This window comes from Dermacentor variabilis, chromosome 3, assembly GCF_050947875.1.
Source record: "Dermacentor variabilis isolate Ectoservices chromosome 3, ASM5094787v1, whole genome shotgun sequence".
Taxonomy (NCBI): Eukaryota; Metazoa; Arthropoda; class Arachnida; order Ixodida; family Ixodidae; genus Dermacentor; species Dermacentor variabilis.
Window position 1 is genome coordinate 113,363,329 of NC_134570.1, and position 27,361 is coordinate 113,390,689.

The 27,361-nt window shown below is 46.9% G+C and overlaps 1 long non-coding RNA gene and 1 other non-coding gene across 2 annotated transcripts; both read right to left on the reverse strand.

Annotated features, from left to right (window-relative positions):
• Window positions 1-866: 866 nt before the first annotated feature.
• Window positions 867-939, reverse strand: TRNAS-CGA (transfer RNA serine (anticodon CGA)). The gene has a single exon. It is a non-coding gene; the product is annotated as a tRNA-Ser (tRNA).
• A 15,120-nt stretch (window positions 940-16,059) lies between these two features.
• On the reverse strand, window positions 16,060-26,909 carry LOC142574100 (uncharacterized). The gene is made up of 3 exons (XR_012826416.1): window positions 26,496-26,909; window positions 20,579-20,642; window positions 16,060-16,400 (listed from the first exon to the last, which is right to left on the reverse strand). It is a non-coding gene; the product is annotated as an uncharacterized LOC142574100 (long non-coding RNA).
• Window positions 26,910-27,361: the final 452 nt, after the last annotated feature.

Consider the following 27,361-nt stretch of genomic DNA (forward strand, 5'->3'; position numbering starts at 1 on the left):
AGGATATGGCGAATACGCTCCTCTTCGGACATGTCACTGTGAGCGCCACGGCAGAGAGCCAGGGCGTCTTCAATGTAGGAGGTATAACATTCGTCGGCTACCGGGGTACGGCAAGCGAGCTTCTGTTTGGCTACTTCGGAATGCCCAGGAGACGTGCCGAATGTCTGGCGCATCTGCTCGGTAAATGTTTACCGATCAGGAAAGTCTCGTTCCTGGTTGAAAAACCACGCTTTAACGACCTCCCTAAGGTAGAAAGCAACATTGCGGAGCTGGTGTGCCTCGTCCCAATTGTTGTAGGCGCTGATACTTTCGTTATGGTCTAGTCAGTCTTCGACGTTTTCGCTGCAAATACCAGAAAATCCTAAGGGTCACGGAGCGGTGCATTAACGAACCAAGTAGGCCCAGCTGGTTGAGCCGGGGTGAGTGCAGAAGTGGAAGCGGCTGTTAGTGCCCCGACTGTTGATGGCGGGCACAACCGACCACCAGAGCAGAGCTCCAGGAGTCATCGGTAGAGCATGAGGACGAGGGAATCAACGCATGCTCCACCATTTGTAAGATACCACCTTTTAGGACGACAGCGGCCTTCTATTGCAACGCAACCGCGCGAGCCAGTCTTTCGATCCCATTCAGACAAAACGATGATGATGATTATGAGGTTGGGTATATACAGATGAAGACGATGATGAACTACACAGCGCACACACACACACACACACACACACACATATATATATAGTTATATCACAAGAAGCCAACAAACACTGACACCAAGGACAACATAGGGGAAGTTACTTGTGCTTAATAAATGAAATAAAGAAACGATAAATCAATGGAAATTAAAGCGGATGAAAAAACAACTAACAACTTGCCGCAGGTGGGAACCGAACCCACAACCTTCGCATTTCGCGTGCGATGCTCTACCAATTGAGCTACCGCGGCGCTGTTTCCCCATTCACTTTCTTGGGTATTTATGTGCACTAGTAGAACCCAGGGAGTGTTAGCCAGCGCCACCACTCACAGACCTTGGCGGCGGACGTGGAACGCCCTTTTTGCCGCAGGCGTCACGAGAACGTGATCTTTTTGGGTGAAGGCAACTGGTCAATAAACCCACACATGCTACCTGAAGGCATCAATGTTGCCGGATTCGAGACCCTCGAATATATATATATATATATATATATATATATATATATATTGTGATTACGAGAAAGCGGTTGATTCAGTCGAAACCTCAGCAGCCATGGATTCATTATGGAATCAAGGTGTAGCCGAGCCGTATGTAAAAATACTGAAAGATCGTGGATGGTGGACGATAGTGGCTCCACAGCCACCATCGTCCTCCGTACATAAAGCAACAAAATCACAATAAAGAAAGCAGTCAGGCAGCGAGATACGATCTCTCCAATGCTGTTCACAGCGTGTTTACAGGAGGTATTCAGAGACCTGGATTGGGAAGAATTGGGGATATGAGTTAATAGAGAATACCTTAGTAACTTGCGATTCGCTGATGGTACTGCCTTGGTACTCAGGGGACCAATCACAATGAATGATCACTGACCTGGAGAGGTAAAGCAGAAGGTTGGGTCAAAAAATTAATCTGCAGAAATCTAAAGTAATGTTTAACAGTCTCGGAAGAGAACAGCACTTTACAATAGGTAGCGAGACACTGGAAGTGGTAAGGGAATAACATCTACTTAGGATAAGTAGTGACCGCAGATCCGGATCATGAGACTGAAATAACCAGAAGGATAAGAATGTGCTGGGTCGCGTCTGGCAGGCATCCTCTGATCATGAACAACAGGTTGCCATTATCCCTGAAGAGAAAAGTGTATAACAGCTGTGTCTTACCAGTACTCACGTACGAGGCAGAAACCTGGAGGCTTACGAAAAGGGGTTTTGCTTAAATTGAGGACGACGCAACGAGCTATGGAAGGAAGAATGATAGGTGTAACATTAAGCGATAAGAAAGGAGCAGATTGGGTGAGGGAACAAACGCGAGTTAATGACATCTTAGTTGAAATCAAGAAAAAGAAATGGGCATGGGCAGGGTATGTAACGAGGAAGGAGCATAACCGATGGTCATTAAGGGTTACGGACTGGATTCCAAGGGAAGGGAAGCGTAGCAGGGGACGGCAGAAAGTCAGGTGGGCGGATGAGACTAAGAAGCTTGCAGGGACAACGTGGCCGCGATTAGTACATGACCGGGGTAGTTGGAGTACGAGAGAGCCCTTTGCCCTGCAGTGGGCGTAACCAGGCTGTTGATGATGATATATTGTTACGGACGAAAGTCGATCATCATCAATTACGGGGTCATCTGTGGATGCACGGAGAAGACGAGACATCATGCGTGGCTACGTTAGTAGTGGCGGCGGTGTAATAAAATAATATTTTATCTTGGCTTGACGTGCCCGCTACAACAAATCTGTCTCTAAATTTTATAGTTACAGGACTTCTTAATTTTCTAATGTGGCTTGTAGTGCAATTCTACGTACTGAGCCGGATTGGTCTCAGAGGCGTACAATACTTGCACAAAAAATGAAACTGAATATGGCTTCGAAAGTCATATCGACATAGATCGAATTCCGAGGATGATGCCAGTTTCAAAACGTGCTTCGTAAATTTCACGAGGAAATGTTAAGTGTTCCAGTAGCTTTGGAGCTCCAGTGGGCTCAAAAAGCTCCTTGAGCTCGAAAAGGGATTTCGTTGGGAAAGTGGCATGTTTATGGAAAATTTGGCAGCGCGTTTCTCAAAACAGCTGTTACCTTCAAAATTCGTTCGACGTGGATGTGCCTTATGGAATGGCTGGCTTCGATTCGTTTATTGCTGTATGTGCGCTAAGGTAATTGGTGAACAAGCCGAATAGCGAGATTTCTTTTAGTTAGAGAATTATGAATTTGGATTTCTAGTTCAAGTAATATCCGCCCCTTTGAATAATCTACCTCAGGGAGTACGATTCCGCCATATGCCACAGGCTGTATTTGAACATTGTAATGCCTGTTACAAAACAAAAACAAAAGAAACATCCTGTATATTATAAACAAAAATTCAAAAATGAAAAATATTCAGAAATGCTCCCAACTGATCATTTTTACACGAAATGCATGCAGACCGTGTTCATGTTACACGCATGTTTTGGTGACTTCTACCAATTCTGAATGTAATTTGCAGAGCGAAAAAAAGATAATCTTTCGTAGCAAGTGAACCTGTATTTTAATTCACTTTCTAGCCCCATTAGCGTTCACTGTTTCCATTACAAGTAGCTATGTGCCAACTAAACCATGAGCAAACTCGTTAGATACAATGTGGTTGCTCCTGGATGAATATTTACGTGATCCACGGAACAAACTTAAAATTCACAATTGGAATAGAAGTATAAGACACGGACGAGTAGCAGCTCTGTTTGAAAAAAACGCAAGTAAAGGAAAGCGATCATAAAGTACGCTATCAATAGGTTTAAAGCGCCCTATAATAGAAAGGGTAGAATAAAAGAAAAATAACGAATAATTTTAGGAAAGGAAGAATGATGCAATAACGTATGTTGCAAAAGAACCGACTTGAGAAATCAGCACAAGTTTTATTGAATATTATTCGTTCGGAAGAAATACACAGTAGCCTTTATTGGTGCCGCTCTTCGGCACACGTGTGCACTTGCCACAGTCAGCCTCGCTTGTGCAGTCCTTTGGGACGAGAGAGAGAGAGAGAGAAAGAGGCTTTCATTACCACAAAAGCGGCTGTCAAAAAAGTTCAGAAATGTGACTGATGATGAGGTCCTCTATATGAAGGTAAGTAGATGATTAACGACGAGAGCGAGTGAAAGAGCCTTTGCCCCAATTTTTTTTATCCAAGCTACGGCTGTATATGCTGAGTCAACACACCCATTCCCAGCGGTGGACCATTCTTCGAACCGGCCCGGCCTTATCTGCCGGTAGCACCGCGGCACGGCGATGCGGTCGAGTGTTAAATACGGTGGTTGTTCTTCACACGTGCACAGCATACGGGCAAGGAAGTGCGATTCGTTTTCTGTGGAGCGAGGGGACGAAAACCAATCGAAATGCGCAGGGAAATGCAGCCCATGTATAGGGAAAGGTGTCTCGCTTCGATAAGTGTCAGGCGGTGTTGTTGTGAGTTCGCAAAAGGCCGTGAGCATCACATTTGCATGGCAATTTCACGACAGTTAGCGTTCAGGGAGGCTGCTTGCGTCGCTGACCATAGACAAGGTCTGGTCATTTCACTGGGAGAGTATGGACCACCCACCATACCAGTCCGGACCTCGCCCCTAGTAACTGCCCCGTTGTCGGTCCGCTGAAGAAGTTCCTGGCAGAACAGCGATTCACGTGCAACGATGAAGCCAAGGTTGAAGTCCAGTGGTGATTCCCATAGTCAGCCGAACAAATTCTACCACAGGGGCTCCTCAAGATTAATGCTGCGATGGGACAAATGTCTGAACCGGTGTGGGGACTATGCGGAAAAATAGTGTCAGCTACGTAGAATAGTACGTATATGCCTGATTACCTGTATGTACCTTATTTTGGCTAATACGAAATAGGGACGAAGGCTCTCTGACTGGCCCTCGTAAACGGATAAAAAGTGCAAATAAATTACTCATACTGCAGCTATATTCTTGCTTTACGTTTGTGTTCTGGCTAATAGTTCGGCCAACACTGCAAATGCAGTGTCTCGACAACTTAATGATAAATATTAGTTACAAAAGATGGAAAAACTTACGAATAGCTGACGCGATAGTGATATCTGAACGAAGCAAGGCTTCTTTTGTGTGCTACTATTTCTGAAGGTAACGGATGGTGACATTGAAGGGGCAAATGAGTTACCACCACTGAAACGCAAAAACCCATTTCCTTGCTTTCTCGTCTGTTTTTCGGCCAGGCGGTGTATTCAAAAGTACTGGTGGCTTTCATACGGCTTATAATAGGGAATATGCGCTATATATGGGCTTTCCAGTGGACCCATTATCGTGGGTGCAAGCAGTCTTACATGCTGAGGCAGCGACCGAGGGCAATACAAGATAACACAATGGTTCCACACACTTTCACGGTATCCTTCTCGTCTTTCCGCAAAAAGTAGCGTGCGTGGCGATCGGCAGGGCGCTCAAGATGACCCGATGCATGCAAAGGTACTGACGTACATGTACGCCATTAGTACCGATGTCACAAGCACTGACGTAGTTGTAGGCCGCATGTACGGTACATTCACGGTATCCAACCTACCAGCAGAGATGTCGATTGCGCTCCCACTGCAAGGCGTGTTGTCTCACTGGTTTGGGATCGTGTCATAAGAGGAAATCGACATGACTGCGTAGGTTTCCTTCAAGACCCTGGTGCAGCTTCTTGTGTGGTCTATTGTCGTTGCCCGGAATCACACTTATGGGGACAAACTACGCTAAAATACGCTCACTGGAACTACATGTTACAGGTTCTTTCGAGCGCCTCTGGCAAACCGCAAATACTCGCTTGTACACCAAACCCACGCGTTCCCGGAAATATCTGGAAACGTTTTGCTTCTGTCGAACCCTGGAATGCCGCTATTTTTTGCAGTTCTTTTCTCAAACTAGGACTTTGATTTGAGCCCTATAGCACAGCAAAATCAATCAATCAATCAATCAATCAATCAATCAATCTATCTATCTATCTATCTATCTATCTATCTATCTATCTATCTATCTATCTATCTATCTATCTATCTATCTATCTATCTATCTATCTATCTATCTATCTATCTATCTATCTATCTATGATTACAGCTAACCGTTTTCCCCCTAGCGGGGTCACCGGGTAACCCATGGCCGAATAGTTAGCGCGTTCGGCTGCGGTACAGAGGTGACAAGGTTCGAAACTTACCATCAGACTTCAGACCCCGGAGTCGCCGAGCAAGCCGCCATCGCCCTCGCCCTGCTAGACGGTCGTGGGTACGAGATATATAGCCATTCCAAAACGACAGACAGACAGACAGACAGACAGACAGACAGACAATGAACTTTATTTGATCCTGAGGAGCTTCAGTGGGGGCCCCTATCGGGGACCCGCGGAGGCCGCTGGCCGCGTCCGACTCGGGGCAGGAATATAGTGATGTTCCACCCTTACTTGGGCCCTCTGGATTGCCTCTAGTTGTGTCCGGAGCGATGGGCTCTGGAGTGCCTCTTCCCAGTCGGCTTCGCTGGATAGAGGGCCGTTGTAATGCGGGTCACTGCCAGAGCATGCGGGCTAAGGAACAATAAATCTCATTACAGCCAGGACAGCCTGAATCGACGTTTGTGTACATGCGGCTGAGAAATCCCTGCGAGGGGAATGAGCCCGTCTGGAGCATTCTAAGTGAAACTGTCTGAGACCTGTCTATCTTCGGGTGAGGAAGAGGATAGGTCCGTCTACTAAGCCGATAGGGAGATGTTATCTCGTGAAAACTAAGGACCGGGTCGTTCTGCTGGATTTCATCCGGTCCCCATAAGGCCTCCATGCCACCGCGGCGCGTTAGATCTCGCGCACGGTCATGGGCAAGCTCGTTGAGGTTAGTTATGTTCTGATGAACGTCCGCACCCATATGGGCGGGAAACCAAGAGATGAAGTGAGTGCCAGGGTTTGTTCTCTTTTCCAGAATGGAGGGAGCCTCTTAGGCTAGGTTAAATGATTCGAAAGCTTTGATGGCCGCTCGCGAGTCGGTGAAAACGTTCGTGCACGAGGGGTGGGTCATGGCCAGGGCTATGGCGACCTTTTCCGCGACTCCGCTCGTAGCTAACCTAACCGAGGCCGAGGAGCGTCAATAATTGCCAATGGAAACGTGCTAGAGTTGCCGTACTGAGCCGCGTCGACAAAGGCAGTCGAATCTTGATTCCCGCTGGCCTTCTGTAAAATCGCCCGTGCTCGGGCTTTTCGTCTCCCTACATTGTATTGCGGTTGCATATTCCGAGGGAATGGGCTGACCACAAAGGTTTCCCGTGCCTCCCTCGATAAGGTGATTTTCCGTTCATCGAGAATTCTTCGAGCCACGCTGGCGTCGTCTAGGATGCGTCTCCCTGCCCTGGTTGACGAGAGCCTAACTATCTGAGCGGTGACTTGTGCTTCGATCACTTCATCAATGTCGTTGTGCATACCGAGTTCGCTCAACCTGTCCGAGAAAGTGGTTACTGGTAACCCTAGTGCCTTTTTGAGGCTCTTGCGCATGAGAATGTTAAGCTTATTCTTTTCGGTTTTGGTCCAGTTAAGGGGCGAGGCTATATAGTTGATGTGGCTCATTAGGAAAGCGTGATGGATCCTGAGGAGGTTGGTTAGGGCTTTTCAGAAGGGTTGCATCGCCAAGCAAGCTGCTCGTCTTCTTAGCAGGTCGAATCGATATGCTCTCACGCATCATTCAATCCACTGGTTTCCCGCTCACTTGGGTCGGTCGAGGGGCTCGCCCGAACCTCAATGAGTGTGCTCACGAGGCTGCGGGTGACCTCACCGACCGCACTTCCTCTGCAAGAAGCACCGACTCCCCTCCTTTCTACGGCCACAGGGACGCTCCCGCTACTCACAACACGATTGTTAAATTCTTCTACATGTCTAGAAGGGTCTTTCCACCCCCTCACCCCAAGTTGAATAGGGCGCAAGCCGTTTCGCTTAGGCTTCTGCAGACCAGCACGTATCAGTGTCTGTCCGTTCTCCACGAGGCTTACCCGGACGTGTATCGCGACGACGCCTGCCCCTCCTGCAGGTAGACCTCCACTGTAGCGCGCATGCTCTGGGAGTGCGGGTTGACATGCCCCATGTTCATCAAGGAGGAGTGGGACTCGCTTCTGCGTAAAAAACAAATCCTGGCTGTCCGGCGTGCCCGCGACCGGGCCGGTGGGCCAGACCTGCGGGTCCCGACGTGGGACTAGTCGGGTGCGCGACAAGTTAGCGTCGTCGATGGACCTGCAATAAAGTTTATTCAATCACTCACTCACTCACCACCTTGTGTCATTGGGTTGGTGCCGATGTGTACATACGTGCCACTCTTCAATGAACCTCTATGACGCCGACGTGGGTCGCTGTAGATGAGGGACTAGGTAGGCACCGCTGTTCGAAAGAAACTCTTTGACGCTGGCTGTAGCAATGGGTATTTGCAACTCTGTATCTGCTAGTCTTCAGTGAACCACTTCGATGTCAACTCATGTCACTCGTTAGGTGCCAGTAGGTGTGTGCCGCCCTTCAATAAACGTATTTCACGCCAAATTGGGTAACTACGTATATACCACTGGGAATTCACCGCTCTACAACGACAAAAAATATTTTTGAAGCTTCTCCGATGTGAAGGGAAATTTAATCCACGTGATGACGGTTTCACAAGGACTGAAACCCGTTGAACTGCCAAGCTGCGCCACAAATACACTGGGTGTGTGCCACTTTCTACGAACGTCTTTTAGGCAAACGCTTTAGCGAGCTGTGCCATGAACGCCATCGGTATGTGCCGCTCTTCAATGTACCTCCCCCCAACTTCCTTTGTTGAATATGGAGCACGGAGTGTCTGGAAAGTGAGGGCACAATTCTGAGAATTCACAGGCACATGCGCCCATGCTTCGCGTCCTGGAGGTCACACGCGGACTTTTCGGGAGTGACACTAAATGGCGCATTGTGCCCAAAAGAAGCACGATAGAAGAACTTGGTTGCCGCATGACGCGTTTCTCAGCGTTCGCACGGACCCATACGCCAATGATTTCAGGGGCAATGCGCAGGCTTCGCGGTGATGGCGCTACATGGCGCCAGGTGCTACACTGTAGTACAGGCCTCATACAAAACTTGCTTCGAGGGTGTCAGTTACGTTGTCGCTATATTGAATAATGCTAAGCGCATTACCGTCCACAATCATTGTGAGATGGGCCCTGCCGCTTTTATTAGGAGGCGGGGTCCTTGAGCTCAGAAATTCTGAGCCCTGTGTGGTGAAAGTATTCTATGACAGCGAATTCGGAATAGCTGGAAAATACATTTATGGTTTAGAAGCCTCCAGTGCTATGCACGCGTTCGCATAACATGCCAAACTGAATCTCCCACCGTGGTTTCTTAGTGGCTTTCGTGTCGCGCTGCTAAGCACGAGGTCGTGGGATCAAATGCCGGCCGCGGCTACTGCATTTGGATGTGGGCGAAATGGAAAAAGAACACCCCCACTCAGATTTAGGCGCATGTTACAGAACCCCAAGTTTTCAAAACTAATCCAGTGTCTCCCACTACGGCATGTCTCATCATAAGAGCGTGGTTACGACACGCAAAACCCCTTAATTAAATAGCAGTTAAACGCAGTCGATGTTTACCGTAGCAATGTTTCACATTGCTCTGTGCTTGTCCATCTCTTTAAACTGCTTGCGATTTGTTAACTTGTAGCTCTGCAAGCAGGTGAATTTTTCCACGGAGTGAAAGGATTGTTTGAGACAGGGTGATATTTGTCGCTCCTTGCTGCATCATAGGTATGAGACAGGTTCAGATTGTGAACGGCGAGAACCCGATGGGTGGTGATTGGGACGTCCTCGGAGCGTGAGTAATGAACTGGAGGTTGAACGAATGTAGGATGTGTGTGCGCCCGCCAAGTACTGAGGAGGTTGGAGACGCCACCATCGAGGAGACCTAGAATGCAGCGTAGCATAACCATGATGTATGGAATTATGGAATTTTCTTGTCTCCATTGAATGCCCTATAATATAGCTTGCAGACCACATGCTTTGGCAAATTTTGTTCATTTAGGACTAGGTTTTCGGTTTATTTCTAAGCACACAAAAATTGAGTTTGTCTCTGTATGACCCACTTATAGTCACATGGTAAATTCATCTGGTAGATATGTGAACCTAGCTTTGTTTATTTTGAGGCGAAATGGAATACCGGTAGGGGATAGAAATAAAAGGTAGTGTCACTTCATGAGAAGTGGGGCTTAAAACCAACCGAGGAGAGTATTGTTTGCCTAATAATTTTCTCATGATGTCGAGGCTTCGAGTGTAAAGTGCTGTGATATTGCACATAGGATGCGGTGAATAGCTCATCAGTTCTATACTTACCCTAGTATGTACGAGGTAAGTATACAACAATTTCACCGTATTCTGTCATATTTCTAACTAATAGGGGAACTACGAGCTGAAGAAAGAAATTAACAGCCAGCCTTTTAAAAAGAGAACAAATACGTGATGCCCACCGGCAGGCCCATCATCACTTTACCGTTGTCCAATGTGACGGCGCCGAACGACCGGCATCCTTGCTAGGCAGTTCAGGGAGCAGGGAAATGCAGCAAGTGTTAATTACGACCTTCTACTGTGTAGCTAGTAATAGATAAGGGCATATTTTATTTAACGCAGCTGGAGCCTGGAATTTCTCGTGATTGTTTGTCTGACATTTTTTCCCGTATTCATCCAGCAAGAGTGGTATTGTAGCAACTCGAACACTGGCTACGATTGAGACAGCACCAACCACGATCTGAAAGCTTGTTAAGCTTCTAGAGGAACTATCACCAAAGGTTGACTCGCATGGTTCTGGTCTTCGACAAGAAGTAGAGGAGATCAAGTAATCATGAGTTTTGGAGCTCCAATTTAAGTAATTACAACTCTTCCTCAAGTAATACAAAAGTGAACAAGAACAAAAAAAAACAGTTAATTCGGGAATTCTCTTGCGACTCGCAATGAAATTATGGAGCTCCAGCAGTACTCCTGGCAGCAAAACTAAGAAATAAATCAATTTCTTTCTAAAGAGAATCAGAACCTCGTTGAGGTGGTGCAGTGCTTCGAATAGAAGCATGTCATTCTTTTTTCCTGGTAGAGATCGATTGAGCGCCAAGCAGGTGCCAGAAGACGCCAAGCGAAGTGAGGTGCTCGTCTGATATTGTACGACACAGCATGATAGCAGAAGTCAAGGAGAAAAAAGAAGTGACTCCTGATGATCTTGGCTATCATTATCTTGGTGTCCTTTATATTAATGAGTATGTGTCCTGTACTGAAAGCTCTCCATGGCAAAGTGACTGAGGAATAGCTAGGAACAACTGGAAATTTGTATCTGTCTCACATGGAAACGTGCTTTCAAGGAAAGCAGTGACTGCAAGGCTTGTCGACATTGGGAATGAAAATTACCTTTATCATATATGTTAATATCTGACTGATCCAAATCATGCGTATTATGCAATCGGATGACAATTTTCTTAACAGCTGCTGTTGCACTCTCATCCACTGTAGCGTTCGCAGCTTGTGCTAGAAAAAAAAATGAGAGGGCGCTTAAGCTTCCCCTTTAAGAGTGGAACGCCGATAGCATTCAAAGATCCCTGACTGCTTCTCACGCTTCCCGGCAACTTCAGCGTATGTAACCGTTATGTTTACCGGCAAACGCTGAGTAGAATCGATTCTCAATTAAGGAAATGTGCAGTGCGAGCGGGGGCGAACATTTATCCAGCTTGAAACACCCCTGCTGAAAAACCTTAGGGCAAAGCTTTGAATTGTCTGAATACAAAATAAAAATTAATAGAGAACTTGTCAATTTAAAAGACAATTTATATTCCTCTCTCTTCACGACACTTCCTATGTGTTTTTCCGGGTAGACGCCACTCAACGTTCCCTTCAGCCGCTGTGTACCGGACCTAATCTCGTCTTCGCAACTAGAAAACATTCACAATCTCTGTCAACGGTTGCGGCACTGTCACATCCGTTGACCACCTCAAGCTGCTTTTCGTTGAAAGCCATCTTCCTGCATCGTCTTTCGTCACCCCTCCTCCTGCCTTTAATCTTACAAGCTCACCTTCAAGGACTTCACGTTATGGTCCAACTTCTCTTTGCACTGCACAGGCGCGACTCCGTCTATAAAGGCATGTTCTTTGTAATGACGTTCTTGGACAATGAAAGGTGAAGCCACTCGAGCAGCAGTGGAAATACAGCAGGCTGAATTTGACCCTAGCAAGAATTTGTGTCCTGTGAACCTCGTCGCTACACCATGTTCGAAGATTGCCAGGTTCTCGACGGCACCCAGGCTCACGATATGCTTGTCAGATCGTCTACTTCCCTGCGCCTTCCATGATCTGACAGGTCATTGCCTTCGCTGAGGGCACGTGCGGTGTGCCTATTGGTGTTGTTTTAGCAGTACGGTATCATCATCTCGAACATTTCCACCTGGTCGACGCTTGATTGCACAAGAGCGCCGCAACTAGTCCCTGCTTCCCGCCCGGCGCATGAAGAGCCGTGTCATTCACAGTTACCTCGTTGTTTGCATTTGTGTCAACAGCTTGCACGTGCTGTCATGCTCACTCGCCACGTCATCTAGAACGACGCTTCACTTCGCTCGCTTGGGTTTACTGGCCGTATCCATTACCACGCAAAGAAGACATGGGGAGCCTATAACGTAAAACTGTTCCAAACTTTTTAATTTCGATTCTGCAGTCAGCCCTCCGCGATTGGTCAAAAACGTTTTTGGACTACCCCCACGCCGCCTCTCTGTGACGCGAGGTCACGAAAACGACGATAGGCCTCCTTCCGATATAACGTGTACACACTGATTGTGCATGATTCCGAGCGTAAGAAAAAATAGTTCTTTCTGATTCGATGCCTTTCGCAACTGGACCTCGGCTATTGGCAAAAAGCTTTTGGGCTGCGCCCACTTCACCTGCCTGTCAAGCGACGTCACAAAGCCGTGAAAACTGACCGCGTCAGCACGCGTTAAAGATGCATTAATATGCCGAAAGAAACGGTTTTTTTCTGAATAGACGCAGGCTGCCCCGTTCGGAAAGGAATAAAAGATGGCTGCCGCCGATCGCTCAGTTACTAGCTGCTCACACCTGCCGCTGAGCACGGGTTTATTTGCGTACAAAAATATTTGCGTGGGCGTGTAACGATTTCGAGCACTTTCGGTACGTTTACGACCTCGATGTGGCGACTCTTCTTTGCTGAGGATTCATTTTAGCAGCATTCTCAACCTTCCGTTGCGTGCCGTCGTGATTTCGTACCAGCCATCCCAAGCTAAGTAAGGGAAAGCGGACCAGTCCCAGACGCCTACACCACTCTCTTCATCCGTTTATCTATTTTCAGTGCGCTGGCTTGGCCCCATCGAAACCCTCCCAACTTGAGTGTTCTCCATGCCTCTTGTCAGCCAATTAGATAAGAGAAGCCGTTCGGTGGAGGCAATGTATTTTGCTTTTAAAGCAAACAATAGTGACCTCCCATAAATCAGGAGAGCGCTTGATTGGTCTCTTGAGACAACCCTGTTGGTCGCCGCCCGATGCTTGCGTCTGCGGTTGCACAAATTTGACGGCAGGAGATTGGAATAAACGTATATTGGAATAGTTATACGTTATAGGGCCCATGTACAGTTTTGGTCAAATGCTCTCAGGCCGCAGCAACCGTGCGTGGAGCAGCCATGCTCCGCGATCGCGGGCTGCCATCAACGGCGATCGCAGGCGCTCGCTGGCTGCGGGGATAAAATAGAGCCAGAAGGAACATCGCTCTGGCTTTATCACTACCGTACTCTCAGTGTTCATAAAGTGGCCGTTCAGCTAGTGGGACATTCAGCTGCGCTTTTACCTTTCGTGCTCCCGCCGCGTGAGTGTGATGCGGACAAAAAAGAACTGCCGCCAAGGTGACACCGGGGTGGTCCGTACCCTACTGTTTGGTATCGCGAAGGTTAACCGCAGTGTTCTGGCGGGGCGAAGTTTCGTGTTTAAAACGCGATAGCAATTGTAATGGGAACTACCCTCCGCGTTTGTATCGGTCTGCCTGTTGTCGTTGTGTATGGGGGTGGTGGTGCCCCGGGTTTATTTCTTTAGTTACCTTCAACTTGCGCGGATTTGTTTACCGAACCAACCGCCGTAGTGGCTCATTGGATAAGACGTTGTGATGCTAAGTCCAAGGACCTGGGTTCTATCCCGGTTGCGGCGGCTGCTTCTCTGACGGAGGCGAAAAACGCCCGCGTGTCGAGATCTCAGCGCGCGTTAGAAATCGTCAGGATCGCCAGACATTTGAACACGTAGCCCTTCCCTACGGCGTGCTTCATAGCCCCGGCCTCCCACACCTCGCCTCCTCAGCATTTCCCCAACCACACACCAAAGACTGTGAATTCAATATCGGTGCATGTTATGAAGTAGCTCTCCGACTTTTCGAGCTAAAAAGATTTTATGCAATAAAGCCAAACTCAAAACATTGGCTGGGTGAGGCGACACAACTGGCGTGAAAAAGCTTTAGAGCGCTCAGTCGAGAGCACGAAGTTATTGAGAAAACGATCCCGGCGAAGCACCACATCTCCAGGATCTCCGCGCTCTACCGCGCAGAGCGCCCTCAGTGAGGGCAAAATTTGCAAATGAACATGCGGTTGAAATCACTAGTTATTGCCGCACCACAACATGACAGCAAGAAGGACAGCCTCCTTCATCGCCGATGCACTCTGTAGCTCCGTCGTCAGCATAGATGATGAATACGCATCACAATCCTGGGTACCTCTTATTGAAAACCAGGAGCATTAGGACGCGCTCTCGTCCTCGGCTGAGCTCGAAGTTGGAGCCGCTGCTTCGCTAGCTTTTTTGCCATCAGCATATGTGAGAAATGGGAGAACGCTTCATAAACTGTATCAAATGGGTGCTCGTATCATGCCAAATAAGCAGTGGTTCTGTGGGCGTGAGTGGGTAAGCTTACGGCGAAGATCGTGTGTCAGAATTTATACATGTGCGGCAGATATCGCGCAATTCTCGTCTTTGAGCTGGGCACTACTTGCCTGACGATTCGAAACGCTTAATCGACATATTAACAGATATTTATTGATTAGGTTTATCCTTACTTTAAGGAACATATTGCTATTAGGAAATTGTAACCGGTGAACTTGCAGAGAATATCCGCACGAGATGATTCTATGGATGACTTCGTTTTCAAAATGTTCAAGTTAGCCATAAACATACAATGCTGTTCCACGTACTTAAAGAAAGCATGTTTCATCGCTCTTTCATAGGAATCGGTGGAACACAAAGTTAAACGTGCCTTCACAGAAGCTGTTGTACGTTTGCTTCGTGAACTCCAACGGCCCGGTGCAGCGAAAGTCGGATAATTTGCGGCTGGCCGGCCGTGTTGCAGATTTGCTTGGCGAGCGGCGTCCCGCTAACGAGTCGCTTCGGCGAAGGTGCGAGCATTTAGGTACGGCTTCGCAGTGTCTAGGGCTAGCCAGTTTAGTTGCGACGCGCTCAGCTTCAGGAATGCGAGTGGCTCAGTTCGAGCGAAGGCGTTCCCATTCACGCTGGCGTTCTGCTTCACGCTGGGTTGTCTCTCGCCGTACCAAACGGAGATTCGCCCGTCGAGGCCATTGCCTTTCTGCGCAGCTTAGGGCCGCAGTTTTCAGAGTTGGTGCCATCGCATGCGAAGTATTGGGCAGCGTATAAGCACTGTTGATGCATGTTGAAGCTCAATATCGTAGGCGACGAGGCGTCACAGGCTCAGCGGACGCGAAAGAGAAAGCACACGAGGAAACTGCGTTGAAACCTCCGCAGAAAGCCTGTAATGCTTACACTAGGTTGCACCAAGTTGGAGACGTCTCTGCGAAGCTCTGGCTGTCGACGCCGGTTAGTGTCATGATGCAGTACTTCGCTTCACGGCTACTAGATGGCGGCACCATCCCTGTGAAGAGAGAGTCTATTTTCTGTGTTCGCGTCGACGTCACATCCGTTACAGGAAGTTGATGGTGGACCCCGGCATAAAACGCTATCGTCTTAATATAAACGAAAGCAAGGTTTTATACCTTTGAACATGATAGGAACTGGACCAACAAGGAATTTCTTCGCAATGTTTAGGAATTAACATCTGAAACGGATGTCATCCTGAGAACAGGTTACAAATGAGTCCGCCTTGCTGTCTCCTTGCCTAGAATTTGTAAATCGGAGTGTGCGCAGTAAGGAAACCAGTTCATAATTTAATTAGTTGATGATTGTTCATTGTTGTAATATTCATTTCAATTTCTCGTTTAAATAAAAACTGCCTCTTTGAGTAATACAGTTGGACTGCAATTATGCTTCCTGCCACGCGTGATTTTTATTTATTACTTAAAGCCTTCGGAGAAACACGCGTTATATTTGTGGAAATGATTTCACAACAGAGGTGGTGTGGTCAATACGCAGAATCTCACTATAAAAGAGCAAGTACTCCGAATGGGCACACATTTTATTTAAGTCGAACGTAGGAGCTATTCGCATGAAAAGCCCAAATTTTCGTTAAAACTTTCTTAACCTTTTCTTGCTACAAAACTCTCTGTGTCGACTCTTTGGAATAAAGGTATATTACATTAGCGTGCGCAATTTCAGCATTCCATAGAATCGGCTTCGCAGATGTGGCAGGCTTGTTTTGTTGTAATACATTATTTTCCGCTTGGAGGATATATGCAGGATCCTGTGCCTGTGTTGGTCTGCGTATCACACGTACATGTGGGGCCGCACTCCTCGTTAGTCGTACACTGAAAGAGACAAATGCGAGTTGTAGGCCAAAGGTAAAAAATAATGTTACGTTATCGTTTAGATACATCTTCTACTTGTTTGATACATATATATGATTGCGTATTGCGAAATAATGGCTATTTCTATCTACCAGCGACTGCAGGCGCCACGAATCTACATCAGGCACGTACCCAGGATTTTTTTCGGGGGGGGGGGCAACCCAAGGTAAATTTTCTATGCAAATGAGGGGGAAGGTACTTTTACTAGCACAAATGTGAATAATGCCCACCATTCGTAATAAAGACGCGTAAACCCGCAAAAGAAAATTGAAATAACGTGTATCTCACAGGTATACGCTTATGAGATACACCTCTTCTTTACTTGGCAAACAAAGAACCACATCAAATGGACTCGCGCATGAAAGATATGCAGGAAGAACCTTGCCAAGAAAAAGGTAACCAGCGAAAGCGCAAAATAAATATTTGTGGTAGCGTCTTTTGAAATATCTCTGGAAGAAATATGGATGATGATGATGATGATGAAAACGTTTTATTTAAAGAAATATGGGAGGGGAATTAGGAGAAGGGTGGTCGGATTCTAATTCCAAGAATTATAGAGAAAAGTTTATTTGCGGAACAACCACAGTTCTTTGGGATCCCTCCTTTACTGCTCTTGTTATTTGGGAAGCTGCGTAACGACGCGTAGTCACCAGTCCCGTACAACCGCGTAGAACGCAGGACGCTGTGGTTCTAGTCGTACCACGAACTTAGCGGAAGGTTAGAAAAACACCCCTATTAGCACAGCATGGAAGTGGCTACGTCAGGCGGCTCGACTGATAAATGCAGAAGAGTCATTCAAAACACGCGGAATTATTCTCCACTTCCGGGAGCGTTTTCTCTACTTCCTTTTTAAAGAAAAAGGTGATCCATAAATATTTTCACAAACAATTCCCGCTTTTCCTCCCTGTTTGGCTGTTGCCTTGGCTTTCTCCCTTAGTAGATCGCTTAATTTCTTATCGCCTAGTGACTCGTGTTTCCAGTTGCCGATTTTGCGCCGAAAGTGCTCTAGAATTAAGGAAAAACCAGACAAGGTAAGGGGTGACAGTCATATTGCTTATGGGTTGAACGGCTATTGCTGGGTCTGATGCTGAACGCTGTTTCGCATTATCTTATTTTCCACCTTATCTAAGCCATATCGCGGATATATGGTTCCGAGGATCTGCGAGCGTCGCGGCGAGCCGTTACTCGAGGAAATAATGAAGAAAAAGGAAAAATTAAACGCAACTGGCGTTTTCTCCGGCCGCTACTCGTTCCATGAGCATACAGACCAGCTCACTACGAACCGAGTCCCTTTCCTACCCACCCCTGGATGAAACAAAGAAGGTGGAACTAACGAAGCAACAGCGATGCACGTGAACGTTGAATATATCGTGACAAAAAATTGTGTTGGGCGTTATAAATAAAATAAGAAATTCTAATTAAAACAATCAACTACGCCCTCCCTGGTGCAATAGGTGGTGACAACTGAATTCATCTTGAGTTAATCGCGCGAGCACCGAATCGATGAGAAAACTGGCCTCCCCACCCCAGGTGATGCCGATAACTACCGCCATCCAAAAGGAGTGAAAAACTTGACAACTATTCCACTCTGTGAAGATGGAATGGCAGCGAACGCTGACGAGAGTCAAAGCTCTCAAACGAAAAGCAAAGTATTACCTCCGGTGCGGGTCGGCCTGAAGATAGTGCAACACCGGGCTGACCCCCGACGGAGAAGTAGTGGTTAATCACCCCGCATACGCGAGCCAATCCCGAAAGCAGTGCAACGCGTGGCCGACCCGTGGTAAAGGTGAAGCAGGCGTTAAGCACTCCCCATACGGCGGTCCATCCTGAAGATAGTGGAACACCAGGCCGACACCCTGCGGAGGTGCAGCAAGCATTAAGAACTCCCCATGCGTAGGCAGATCCCAAATACATTGTAATACCGGGCACGCCCGCGGGGGTGGTTAAGCATGCGTTAAGCACTCCCCATACGTGGGTCCATCCCGATGGCGCTCTTTGGCCATACCTGGCCCTTGCGCCATAAAACTCCATACGTCATCATCATCCCGAAGATAGTGCAACACCAGGCCAATTCCTGGCGGAGGTGCAGCAGGCATTAAGAACTCCCTATACGTAGGCCGATCCCGAAGATATTGCAATACCGGGCCCACCCGCGGTGGAGGTGACCGAGGCGTTAAGCTCTCCCCATACGTGGGTCCATCCCGAAGGTAGTGCAACACTAGGCCGACCCTCGGTGGAGGTGAAGCATGCATTAAGAACTCCCCATACGCAGGCCGATCGCGAAGATAGTGCAATACCGGGCTCTATCGCGGGGGAGGTTAAGCAGGCGTTAAGCACCCCGCAAACGTGGGCCAATCCCGAAGATTCCGAAGGGCGAGTTATAGGTTCCCGAGTCCACAGGCGTATGTGCCAGTGATCTTGGACCCTTTTTGCACTGTCACCAGGATCGGCCCACATTGTGATTTTTTCTGTTAACGGACGCCGAAAAAAGCTACGGAAGATAGTCTTACACTGCTTTCGCTGTAAAAGGCAGCAACATGTTGACTGTTGAGTAGAGTGATCTGTCGGCGCTTTAGGAATGTGTGTTAGGAGTGGTGGCGTGGGAGGATAGGGGTCGAGGTATGCAGGTTGATTTCGCCCCCCCCTCCCCTGGGGACGTGCCTGGCTGTCACGTTAAAAACTTTACATGCGCTGCTAACTGCGCTACTTCCATGTATTTTCGTTTGACTATTAAACAAGGGTACGACAAGATGAGTCGCTGCGGAAATCAGCATGCGCCTTTCTTTGTCTGTTCCTCGGCAAGAACATAGCAGAGGTGGTGAACAAACACTACTTATGCAATCATCTATAGCTTGATCTATTTTGTCTAATATACATTTTCTTGATAAATGTGCTAGATCTTATAACAAAGTGTCTAAGATTTATCGTAGTGGTCTCTGATTGTCAACGCCAATCCAGCGATAGCTGTATTTGGGTACAAAGTTGAGAGTTGTAAATTTCCTTTGCGAATCTTGATGTTCGAACAGTATTATGCGGCAATTTCAGTATAGATACCATGAAGAATCTTCACAGTGAATAATGAATTGGCATTAGGTAACATACAATTCATAACGTATTTAAAGTAGCCACCGTGTCAAAGCAGTACCACCTACTGTAATAGATGAAATTTTGTGCAATTTTTGACTCCGACACGTTCGCAACACCTCGATATTTGTGTGACTTTGGAATATACTGGTATCACCAAATACGCCAAAGATGACACTGTGAAGGAATCTTTAGCAGTCAACAAAAATTAAGAATTTCTGAATGCAGATATCTATGATGTTGGCTAGTTAGCGGAGTGGCAAAGATGTTACCAAATGACACTCATCAGAAAAACTTGCCGCCAGGCTGAAAGCTGGGAATATTATTGTACCCAGCAATTACAACTGTCAGTAAAGAACCCATATAAGGTGCTTGCGGTGATGTAATCAGGGCAAACGCCTTATCTTAGACATATATATGCAATGTCCAACTTATACAGAGGCATGGACAGTGTAATTAGGTATTCTGAAATTTAAAAGATGGTTGAACATTGCAGTTTGTTGTTACTCCCGCCTGCTAGTTATCAACATCGCAGCACACCTTCGTAGCTCACAGAAATATTTTAGAAACGCAGGAGCAGCTTTTGAGCGACCAACATGTAATCTGCTACTTTCTTATTTACACCAACATATGTGTCAATATAGCTAGGTTGCCGAAGCCTAATGGTCATATCAAAACCTTGCATTTGCGATCAGCTAAATTTCTTTATTTAATTTGTCCGCTTATTTATGGGCAAAAGAGATTAACCGGATTTAATTGAGCGCTACTGTAGAAAGGATCTACTACACTGAAAGAAAACCTTTTGAGTAATTAAGTGGTCAGATGCCGGACCGGTGTCTAAAACGTCGTCAATTTTCCGAATAGAGAAAGCCTGGTATTGTTTCCCTAGAATGACACAGTGTATATTTATTTAATAAATACTTTGGGTGCAACATTTATGTATAAGTGTGAGTCGTAGAAATATGGCGCGTACGTGAGCTTCTCGCTGCGAGTCACAGATTGCGGCAAATGAAACCGTAGAAAACTCGTTACATGCCGTCGAAAACAATACTTACATTGACGGACGGGCACCCTTCTTCCAGAGACCTTCCTCATAGCAGTGGATACGTCAGGCAGGCTCTGTAATGGGAATGTTAAAAAATGTGATGGTGGTCGGTATGCTTCATGGATCTTCAGCCGCAAAACTGGTTCTCGTAACAATTCGAACAAAACCAATGCAAAACATTGTGAATGGATACTGCGCCAAATACTGACATATTATCGGGGCTGTCATTCCAAGCTGATCCTTGTACCAATTATGTGGCTCGGCTCGAACGGTGTGCTCAGCTATAAATTTGAGATGTAGACATGCGAAACTACACCTATACAAGGACGAGGCGAAGATCAAGTTACCCATGGCAGCTGGGTGCTGGTCTCATGTGCAGACACACCCGCCAGCTGTGGACGCCTGCCTTGCACTGCAGACCGCCATGCCAGTGCTACTCGCACCCGCATTGCACCAAATCCTCGACGCAGGTGAAACTACGTTTCAGAAGCCAGAACTAGCGTTGTTACTGAAAATGCCCTACCTCGAAGCTGGAACAATAGGCCGCTGATTGTCGGAATGATCACCGCCATCGAAAGTTTTACTAGCGTGATTTCTTGTGGCAAAAACAACGGCGCTGCATGCTGTATATTTCCGTCACCTAAATGCTGCTGTGATTAGGAATGCTTGCCTTTCCTTCAACTGAAGTAGGTACTGTCCCTCTTGGAGAGGATATGTGTATCCACAGCACTTAACGATGCTCGTGTATTTGACTAAGGGGGCGGGGCTACGGCGGGGGAGTGGCTGGCGAATATTACCACTGTCTATAAATGTTCTGGAAGCTTTATTTTAGCTTTAACGCCAACACGTTTATTTGGCGCTTTCAAATTTACTGTGATTGGCGGCCAGACATTCGCGCTGAGGTCACGTGCTCTCGCTGAACGATATTGAGGAGCAAGTTCGTCGCCAAACGTGAACCTTAAAATTGAGACGTACGGGATGTCAAAAGAGAGTTTTGTGGCGTCTGAAATGTTAGATGTTGGGGTCTGTGATGGCAGTGTGTACGTTCTCCGTATCCTGATCTGATGGTCGAGGGACGCTTACGCTGCCGAAACCACGAAGGTAACGTCAAGGACAGGTAAGGCAATACAACACAAATTCAGCACCTCTGAGGGATGGATCATAAGAGCCGAAATAAAATCAGGACACTAGTCAAAGGCTATTTAGGCTCGCGTTAGATTTTGTCAGCAGCTGTGAAAAATGCGAAGGCTGAAAAGAGAGATAGAGAGACAGAGCGAAGGCTGAAGGTTTTAGAAAAACTGATGAGGACGGTGTCGACGTGATTCAGTAAATGCAAATTAAGGGTGATCTCACGTGCAAGTTGAGTTACAAGTGCTTGAGTACTGAATTCGAATTACGTCCTTCAAACTTGTTCACATATTGTTTCTTTAAAAAAAGACTGCGATTTCTTTGTGAATAAAGTGTTCAAGATTTTACGCAGGTTTTATTGTAAAGCAGTTTGTGAGCAATTCTATGCCAAGTTTCTGTCGCCCGCATTGCTCAGTGGACAGACTTTTGCCAATCTCCTTGAATATGGGGCGGTGTGTGTCTTCAATGAGGTAAAAATAATGAAACATCAGGTGATATCAATAAAGAGTAGGGAACTAACGCTTTTCAAGGATGAAAGCAGGTCCAGTGCAATTTTTTTTCGCATCTACGTTGAAAACAAGTTTGAGTACATCTTCTTTATGAGTGCTGACACCATTGGTTAATTAGGTGGCGTATCATTTAAGATGGAATACAATATTTGTAGATTATAAGAAACAAAGTCATAGTGTATAAGTTAAAGGCCTTGGTAGTGCATTAAGTTATACGATCGGACGGGTAATACTTCTTGGAAGACAGACCGAGCCGCATTGTGAAGTACACGTGTGGCGGACTTAGTCGACTTCCTCAAAGACACATGCGAACACCTAATGCACTACCTAAAGGTTCTTTTGTTCTCACACCTCAAACGCATATCGGTTGCACTTCTCGTGGGTGTGGAAAACGCCTATGATAACGTAGCGCATCAAGCCATCCCTGATTCCCTAGAAATTAATGGAATTGGCGGACGAGTCTTTCGGTGGATTCGTAGCTACCTATTTAAAAGATCCTCCTTCGTGCAACGAGCGCACTGTCGAACTGTTGACCACTACAGATGTCGTGGCCTCTCGCAGGGCGTGATTTTTAGCCCCAGTTTGTTAAATCTTGCAATCCTTGGACTTACCCGCGTTCTGTCCCATACAGTCAACCTTCCCATGTATGCTGAAGACTTATGAATATGGGCCTCGGCAGTCACACGTGTATAGGTGCATGCACGGCTCCAAGAAGCCGTCACCCTGGCATTGTCGTAGCTGCATGCTCAAGGCCTCAGCATTCCGACCGAGAAGTGCGAGATTTTGCTGGGGCACCCACTAAAGAAAGCTTACTTACGCATTGGTCCATGCTTCGAATCCTGGTCAGATTTTTTTCTAACGCTACCTATAATCGACTATTACACTATTATAACAATTACATATGTTAACTTCAGTAATTATGGATTTATTTTATAGATATAAGGCACCACAGGACGGAAGATTTTGCGGGGGAGCTTGCGAAAGAATGCGTACGGATTAAAACAAACAAACAAACAAACAAACAAACAACAACAACAACAACAACAAGGCGACAAGGGCATCGCTGTCTCATAGATCGCAGAACAGGTAGTCGCTGATGCATTGATTTTTTTATTACCAGCCTTGTCGTGCATACGTTGTAAGCGATCCGCAACCTACTTAAATGCCGCCGAAAAATTCGCGTGCTCAAGTATAAACAGAAGCAAGTCGTCCTGCACACGATCTATACTTGGAGCTTGCTCCACAAAACACCACTTTAATCATCATCGTCCAGCACGCCATCTTTAGCTGTACTTGCAGCCTGGCAACATTGAGTTTCATATATGTTACAACAGGAGTGACCACGGCGTGTGTACGTTTGTCACTTCTTATCCTCCCCTTATTGAGCACGATCAAGCGAAACAAGTAATTCTTTTGAATAATATCTTGATGTTAGTGACGCATAATTTCATTTATACTTAGAATTTTTAATTACCAATGTCCTAGATTCAAGGTTTTCAATTCACCATTTCAATAAGAACGTTACTCTGATGATCGCATTATACAATGTATCCTGATTATCACTCCTCGTACTCCTATTTTTCTACCGTTTCCCTTACCTCTAAGCATAGTTGCTCACGAGAGGGTATTACCTCAGGCGAACCTCTCTGGATCTCCTTTAGTAAATTGTCACCCCTCTCTCGTTGCAGACATTTCTAAGAATACCTAAAATAGTCTAGGCAAAATAACACTAAGGAATCTCGACGGATATCGGTTTCGATGCCGTATGGGCTGTCATAAACAGTGGCGGAAGTTCTTACTGCTCATAAGTCTCAGTCATCACCACAGTAAAAATGTCTGCAATAACACTCTTGAATTATATTACACTGCAGCGCTTAGACCACCCGGTATCTGAGACTTGACATTGTTCAAATGATTAAAAACCCTCTTATATTCTTCCATTAAATACAAACATGTATTATTTTCTTACTTTCAGCAACTAATGCTGACATCAAGTGAATGAAAATAATTCTAACCTGCTCAGGCTTAACCTGAACACGGGGTAAAGCCTTTGTAATACTCGCGATATTTTTGGTAATATTTCTTTTTTGTATACGATGCTCCGTTGTGTTTTATTTAACCTCATTTCATTCAAGAAGCATACTTGGTTTCTTTTCTTGCATCCAAAGCTCCTATTATTGGACATTCTCTTGCGCACAGTTTCTAAGCCATGGTGGCGAAGTTTTTCAATGGTTGCCAGATAACTCAAGCTAATGCATTGTGCAGAGCTTTATGCTAGCCCAGCTGCAGTTATAAGAATGTTTTTTTATACGGCATGCGATATCTACAAGTTTAAACCCTTTGAGCAAAATCTATGCAACACAAATAATTAAAGTACATGGCACGCACACAAACAATTTACCCGCCGTAGCGAAGAAAACAGGCGTGTGCTTCAGGTGCATCGCCAACGCCTCACTCGAGAACCGAGCTCACACGCTCGGTGTCGGACGCTTGATCAACAGACCTGCCTATGTATCGGTCAACGCTCTGGCTTGTGAAACTGCCTTACATCTTTGGTGAAGGAACCCTGGAACTCCGCAGTCGGAAGTTGCCGCCTATCATGCCTGAAGTTGCAAGCCAAACACAACCGCCGGCCTCACCCACCCTTCTGTGTTCCGCTGATTGCGTCAGCGGGACCCAGCCATCTTCAGCGGCTCCGACGAAAAGGACGTCGAAGAGTGGCTCTCATACTATGAACGCGTGAGTGCCCACAAAAAAGGGGACGATGCTCACAAGCTGAACAACGTGGTCTTCTACCTCACGGGTGTCGCGAACGTGTTGTTCCGCAACCACGAATCTGATCTTGACCTTGGCATCTGGTCGGACTTCAATACGAGCTTCACGCAAGTTCTCGGTCGGCCCGCAGTGCGAAAGCTTTGTGCCGAAGAGCACTTGCGCAACCGTTTCCAGCAGCCCGGTGAGAACTTCACCAAACTCATGGAAGACGTCCTCGACCTTTGCAAGAACGTCGATGCATCAATGACCGAATAAGATAAGATCCGCCGTATTTTGAAGGGCATCGAAGACGACGCCTTTCAAATACTCCTATCTAAATATACGCAAACCTTCGTCGCTGATCTCTGTCAGAGTTACGATGAACTCCGCAGACAACTGACCCCGCTTTCTTCCACGCAGGATATCTTGGTTTCGAGCTTCACTGCAGTTCCCGACTACGGCCCCCTGTTCTGTGAGATCAAAGAGTTCATCCGTGCCAAAGTGGCTCGGCAGCTGTCTCTACTGACGGCCGTTCTAAGTGCTACGCCATCTTTGACTCCAAACCTGCGATAAATGATACAGGAGGAAGTATCTGAGGCTATTCCGTCTCCGCGTGCACCGCCGCCTGCTCCTGCACCTATAACATACGCTGATGTTGTACCGCGGACCATGCCACCGGCGTTTTTGTCACCACAGCCCGATGTACTATCCCTTCCGCCCACGTTTCCCGCCAGGATACCAGCCAACACTGGAACATGGCCCACGCCCGACAACCGCGCAATGTGCTTCAATTGCGGCATCCCCGATCACGTGGCACGGTTCTGTCACCATCGCTCATGGCTTCCTTGAGCTGACCACCCTGCGCCATCATACGCACCTCCGGCTACGTTATTGTCGTCGCCTCGTTAATCACGTCCGACTTTTCTACGCACCGCGAAACCTGGCCTGGAGTGGCGCTCGCCACCTCAGCGACGCCGTTCGCTTGCGCCAATGCGTCTCCGTGCGACTCCTACCAAGCAGAGAAAGTAGTCGCCGCAGTTCCCGAGGCAAGAACTGCGTCTGTGTGGAACAGCACAACGCCTCTCTATTCACCGACGAACGCTATTGAAGTATCTGCAGATGGAACTGGTTGCACTTGCGCTATAGTCTCTACACAGGAGCCACCGTTTCTGTAATTACCAAAGGAATTTTGTCACCCGTTCAGAAAAATAATGACGCCCTCGTCTGTCCTGTCGCTCCTTGCAGCAAGCGCACAGCACATTACCCCTGTTGCTGTAGACACTACCCCACACCTTCACCAAATATGTAAGGCGGTTTAATTAACAAGCCAGGACGTTGCACGATACACAGGAAGGTCTGTTGATCAAGCGTCGGGCACCGATCGCGAGAGCACTGTTCTCGAGCCAGACGTTGACGACGCGCCTGAAGCGAACAACAACTACAACAACCAAAACAACAACAACAACAACAAGATAACACGAACTCAGAAATCAGGCAGAAATGGGCATTAGACAAAGACAAGTTGCTACTACATACTCAGTTTCCGAGACACAGGCAGCGACGAGAGCGGTAAGAATAAGGAGCTTAGTCTTCATGTTAGCGCAGCGCTTCTGTTATTCGGTCAGCACTTTCCGAATTTATACTATTGACATTCTTCCTACGATGAAGTTATTTGAAGGCAGTACGATGATCAATCAAGATGATAGGGTATTGTTCCCTTCAATGGCAACATAACCAGTAACGCATTAGAAACGTTTAGCAAGTGGTGTTGTGGCATTCGCTGCTGCAAGGATCTAAGTGAGAATGCACTAGCGATTCCGGCTCTGCCGCTTATTTGAGTCTGCCACAACCAACATTCCGTGTGCCGCCTGCCACCTGCGTCCGCACTCAACATATAGCTGAAGGCATATGCTGCGACATCGCTCGCAAGTGGTCGTATGACTAATCGAAAAGGCTGCCGGCAGATTTGCCGCAAGCACATCACGAATAAGGACATGTGGTACGAACAGCAAGCGGTGAATAAAAATATATTACGGGCGTTCGGTCTTCTGCTTTAAGCGGAGGTCGTCTATTGTCTCCAAAATCAAGAACGACAACAAAAAGCAATCATTTTTTTTCACAACGATTTTTAATTCCACATAAACCAGATCTATATATCAGAGCTCTTGCAACGGCCGACCACCTGCAATATCGGCTCCAATGATAACCTCTAATGGCCGAGGGCCTGTACGCGTATATCTGCGATCATTAGAGCCGAGGCCAACCACGATTGTTGTGAATCTGTTTCACATTGTGAAGTGCTTATTAAGTGAGGTTTTATTAGCGAGCCCTCCTAAACCTCGTTAACTGTGGCTAGTGCTGGATGCTGTTCTTGCTTTCCTGCCGAGCAGCGCAACATAGAA